The sequence below is a fragment of the Esox lucius genome, chromosome 11 (assembly GCF_011004845.1).
Source record: "Esox lucius isolate fEsoLuc1 chromosome 11, fEsoLuc1.pri, whole genome shotgun sequence".
NCBI classification, from domain to species: domain Eukaryota; kingdom Metazoa; phylum Chordata; class Actinopteri; order Esociformes; family Esocidae; genus Esox; species Esox lucius.
Window position 1 is genome coordinate 3804790 of NC_047579.1, and position 5361 is coordinate 3810150.

At 45.9% G+C, this 5361-nt stretch overlaps 2 long non-coding RNA genes across 2 annotated transcripts; both read right to left on the minus strand.

Moving 5' to 3' along the window:
* Nucleotides 1–304: 304 nt before the first annotated feature.
* On the minus strand, nt 305–1317 carry LOC109616306. Its single transcript, XR_002197418.3, has 3 exons — nt 1279–1317; nt 785–1106; nt 305–397 (listed from the first exon to the last, which is right to left on the minus strand). It is a non-coding gene; the product is annotated as an uncharacterized LOC109616306 (long non-coding RNA).
* Nucleotides 1318–2235: 918 nt separating this feature from the next.
* On the minus strand, nt 2236–4914 carry LOC109616294. The gene is made up of 3 exons (XR_002197405.3): nt 4838–4914; nt 3449–4360; nt 2236–3115 (listed from the first exon to the last, which is right to left on the minus strand). It is a non-coding gene; the product is annotated as an uncharacterized LOC109616294 (long non-coding RNA).
* Between the last annotated feature and the right edge of the window lie 447 nt (nt 4915–5361).

Below are 5361 nucleotides of genomic sequence, written 5' to 3' on the forward strand. Positions count from 1 at the left end.
ATCAACTACACTGAATTTGGCTGAATCTGAGCAGACAATATATCCCTATACAATTCAGAATTCATCCGGATGCTTCTGTCTTCTGTCGCATTATCAATAAACACTAGTGACTAGGTTCATCTGTCCAAAGAATGCTGTTCTAGAACTGGGCTGTCGTTTTTAGATGTTTTTTGGCAAAGTCTAATCTGGTCTTTCTATTCTTGAGGCTTATGAATGGTTTGCACCTTGTGGTGAACACTCTGTATTTGCTCTTGTGAAGTCTTCTCTTTATGGTGGACTTGGATAATGATATGCCTACCTCCTCGAGAGTGTTCTTCACTTGGCTGGATGTTGTGAAGGGTTTCTTCTTGTCACGTTCCAAGGAGGGAGATGGAGGCAGGCGCAGATGATGAGGCGTCTTTTAATGAGAAACAAAAGGAAAGAAACTAAACGGAATTCCAAGCACTACAAAACACGCTCATAACGCACAATGACCGACAAGAGCTGGGAGAACATGGCTGAACTAAATACACAGGCTAACGAGGAGAACAGAAACAGGTGGGGGCTAAACACAGGTGAAAGGAATAGATTGATAAACTGAAACAAGAACAGGAAGTACCATACAAGGACAAGACAAATCAAGACAAGCCAAGGACCGTTACAGTACCCCCCACCCCCCGGACACCCGGACGCGCCAAAACAAACAAAGGGGAGGTCGGACAGGGCAGGCATGGCACCAAGGCGGAGGCTCCGCCTCGGGACAGGGAGCCAGGGACAGGTGGAGGCCCCTCCGTGGCACACTGACCAGGGACCGGCGGAGAACCAGGAGCCGGAGCAGGCAGAGGAGGGTCAGGAGCAGGGACAGCCGGTGGAGGGTCAGGAGCCGGCGGATGGTCAGGAGAGGGCAATGTGGGAGGTGGCGACGGCTGTGGCCACTGGCGGCTGCGGGTCCTGGGCGGCAGGGGGCGCTGGCTGCGGCTCCTGGGCAGCAGGGGGCGCTGGCTGCGGCTTCTGGGCAGCAACCAGGGCAGCCGCCAGGAACAGCCGGCACCTTGGAGCTGGCACCAGACTTAGAGGGGGTGTTGTCTCAGCCTCGGGCACCCCCTCAGCCCCCCCCTAAACATTTCCTGGGAGAGCATGGCTGAAGTAAATACACAGGCTAACGAGGAGAACAGAAACAGTTGCGGGCTAAACACAGGTGAAAGGAATAGACTGATAAACTGAAACAAGAACAGGAAGGACCATACAAGGACAAGACAAGCCAAGGACAAACAGGCTGGGACCGTTACACTTTTTTACCATGGAAAGGATCCTACGATCATCCACCACTGTTTTCTTCTGTGGGCATCCAGGCCTTTTTTGTGTTGCAGAGTTCACCAGTGGGTTATTTTTTTCCTCAGAATGTACCAAACTGTTAATTTGGCCACTCCTAATGTTCCTGCTATCTCTCTGATGGATTTTTGTTGTGGGTTCACAACAAAAGCTTCCAAATGTGAAACCTGAAATCAACTCCAGACCTTTTACCTGTGGATCTGGAGAAGGCGTATGACCGGGTCCCCCGGGAGATACTGTGGGAGGTGCTGCGGGAGGTCTCTTCTGAGGGCTATCCAATCCCTGTACGTCCAAAGTGAGAGCTGTGTTCGGGTTCTCGGTAGTGAGTCAGACTCGTTCCAGGTGGGGGTTGGCCTCCCCCAGGGCTGCGCTTTGTCACCAATCCTGTTTGTAACTTTTATGGACAGGATATCGAGGTGTAGTCGGAGTGGGGAGGGGTTGCAGTTTGGTGGTCTGGGGATCTCATCGCTGCTTTTTGCGGATGATGTGGTCCTGATGGCATCATCGGTCTGTGACCTTCAGCACTCACTGGACCGGTTCGCAGCCGAGTGCGAAGCACCTCTAAATCTGAGACCATGTTAGTCAGCAGGAAACCGATGGAGTGCCTCCTCCGGATAGGGAACTCCCATGTAAAGGAGTTCAAGTATCTCAGGGTCTTGTTCGCGAGTGAGGGGACAATGGAGCGAGAAATTGGTCATGAAGGCTGGGTCATGACCGAAAGAACTAGATCGCGAGTGCAAGCGGCTGAAATGGGTTTTCTCAGAAGGGTGGCTTCTCCCTTAGAGACAGGATGAGAAGCTTGGTCATCCGCGAAGAACTCGGAGTAGAGCCGTTGCTCCTTATTGCATCGAAGGGAGCCAGTTGAGGTGGTTCAGGCATCTGGTAAGGATTCCCCCAGGACGTCTCCCTAGGGAGGTGTTCCAGGCATGTCCAGCCGGGAGGAGACCTCGGGGTAGGCCCAGGACTAGGTGGAGAGATTATATTTAAACACAAACGCAGGTGTTGCGGGGCTCTGCTGGCTCAGCTCCAGGCGCTGCACGGCTTTGAGGATGCTGTCCATCGCGGCACCCAGGCTGGCATGGAGCTCCTCCATGCTCCATGTTTTCTTCTTCTTAAGCTATGTTATTCTGTCAGGGCTGAGGCGAAAATGAGGAGCAGGAGACGTGGAGTTGTTTCGAAACACAGTTTAGTAAAATGCAGAAACACTGACTTGTGCTCACAAACGGTGAGACAATAACAAACAAAGACAGGGGAAGCAGAAGGAACATATATACTGGGGTGAATGATGAGGATGAGGACCAGGTGCGCTAAACAAGACAACAGGTGAAATTAATAAATGAGGTGCGCGGTGGTTTTAGAAGACCAGTGACGTCGACCGCTGGAGCCTGCCTGCTGCAGGGGGAGGAGAGGCATCAGAGGGTGCAGTCGTCACAGGAACTTAGGAAGAAACCTAGAGAGGAGCCAGACTGAGGGGTCCACTTCTGGCTGTGCTGGATGAAATTTAATCACTGTGTAGATCTGCAACAAAATTAGGTGGACTTTGGACAGGGACAACTAGGAGACATCAGGCCAGGTAATCCTAAAACACAGTCCAAGGACTACCTTATGTGGTATGCAGTGTCCAAGTAATCTTGTGAAATATTTGAATACACAGATGCATGTTGGGTATTAGTAGAAGGATAAGTGGCATGTGTCTTTTTAGCCCGGTAGTGTTCTCAGCAGTCAGGACCCACGGTGGAACATCGTGATTCAGAACACTGATGGCCAGAATTGGGGACAGAGTTTAGGGCTCCAGGCAGTTAACCTGGAAATAAGTTAAAATTAAGAATGTCATACATTGAGACAGGTGAGTGACAACAAAACTGCAATTGATGCTGTACAGTTTGTCTGATTATTATTTGTTTGTCTGATTATACTCCAACTCCTTCAACAGCAAGGCCCTTTTTATTTGGCATTGATCGTCCCACCCACCATAAGTCTGTACAAATGTTTACATTTGAGTAATTTATGAGACACTATTATACAGGGCAATTTACAGTAGTATTTAGAATTAGGTACATTGCTTGAAGGCAGAGACATGTTTCAGCATGTTATCTGGAGAGTTTTAAGTAGCAAACCACTCTAAAAGCCAGCCTACTTTCCAGTTTCCCCCAATTACTGGGTGATGTGAGCGGATATATTGTTTCAATCCCAGAATGGTTGTTATGGGCCTTGTCTGTCCTTTGGTAGTCTGCAACGTCAGAGCTCTGAAATACGAGAGATAAGAGTCATGGTGACTGAAGGGATGGACAGAAACAGTGAAGAGAAATAGAGCAATTAAGACAGATGAATTAAAGATGTTTGGATAAGTAGGTGAGATTTTTAGTTTATTATTTTACCAGGTGAGATTTTCAGCATCAACCTTGCGAATAGTTACAGAAGGAGAGATGATGATCCAGTTGGAAGATGGGGATGTTAGGTAGCCATGATGAGATTACATTTTGCCATCACACAGGTAAACACCCCTTCTCTTACAATCAGTGCCATGGGACCTATGGTGACCACACACAGTCTGGACACCCATTTAACATCCAATCCAAATCCCAGCACCCTGTGTAAAACACCTAGAGCAACATGCAGTCTCTCATCCCGGGGATGCACAGAACTTCCATAGACATATAGACATAAATTCTTCAGTTTGCCATGCTTGTTATTCTCACTAATTATTCTCCTAATCAAATATTCTACAGTTATAGGTATAGGAGAATCCAAGATAATGCACCTTTTTACCTCTGTCTTACAAAAACACCTGCAGTAAAAGACATTGGAATCTGACATTCGGATCTCTCCCACAAAACAACCTTTATAATAAAAGCAGTACATATATTTGGTGTAAACTAAGCTTACACGGCCTCTATACCTTATATAAAAGGATTGGTGGTTAGACTGCCTGCTCTGCTGGACATGTTTGCCTGTCACACCTCCAATGGTGCCTGCAGACCACCTACAGGCTGATCAATCGTTAGTGGGCACCGGTTCTTCACACATCTTATCCTGGTCCATCTGTCTCCTAGTGGTGTACATAGAAAACAGAGTAATCTGTAATGTAGTCAGTATTCAAGCAATTGGCTAACCAAGAATCATGGCAAATTAGGTCATTTAGGCTATATCAGTATCTGAAGCAACTGTATGGACTGAATTTAATAAATACGTTATTTATTGGTTGCTAGGGTTGCATATGTTTACTTTGATTAGCTAACAAGATAAAGGTTACTGGTAGCATTTATTACTACTAACGGTTAGGTATGAGTCTAACTTAGCAAACATGAGGTTACTGTACTGTTATTTATCAAAAACAATTGCTAACCGAACACACACAAGTTGCTACATTAGGACTGTAGGTAGCTACTGTATCTAATATGTTGCCGTCAATCGTGTCCAGACAAAGTCTCGTCATGTTAATATGGTTTACATTCAACAAACATCTAGATAGCTTACATGCATATAATATGATAGTAATGATGTTCACCTCCATAAGCAACTTTACCTAAAGCTCTTAACAGAATCAAGCGGATGTGCAACCCAGGATGTCATCCATGCTAGCTGCATGGAAGTCTTTGGAAGTATAGCTATTAGCTAAATGTGTACCCCACCCCTAAATCCCCATTGGTTACTTGTAGTCAGCTGACATTTGGCGCAAATTTTACACCAGAGTAGATTTGCAAACCCATAAAAACAGCTTTGTATCCATAGAGGGTTAGTAATTAGTATTTGTAGACAGTGATTTGTATCCAGTGATTTGTAATAAACAAGATCTCAAGTGATAGTAAATCGTGAGTTGACCTTGTATTTGGTGTTTTTTCTGCATAAATACGTTGTGCGTGTAATTCTGTATGTGTAAATATTTTTTGAATAATTGCAAAAGCAAAATGTGTACAAACACAAATTCTTAATTCTTGATCACGCATTCATAGATATTTAAACACAACTATGATATGCAAAACTGTCGTGTGGACTGTGATTTATAGGGTTGCACATTGCTTTATTTACAGACAAGACATTTGGCAGTAA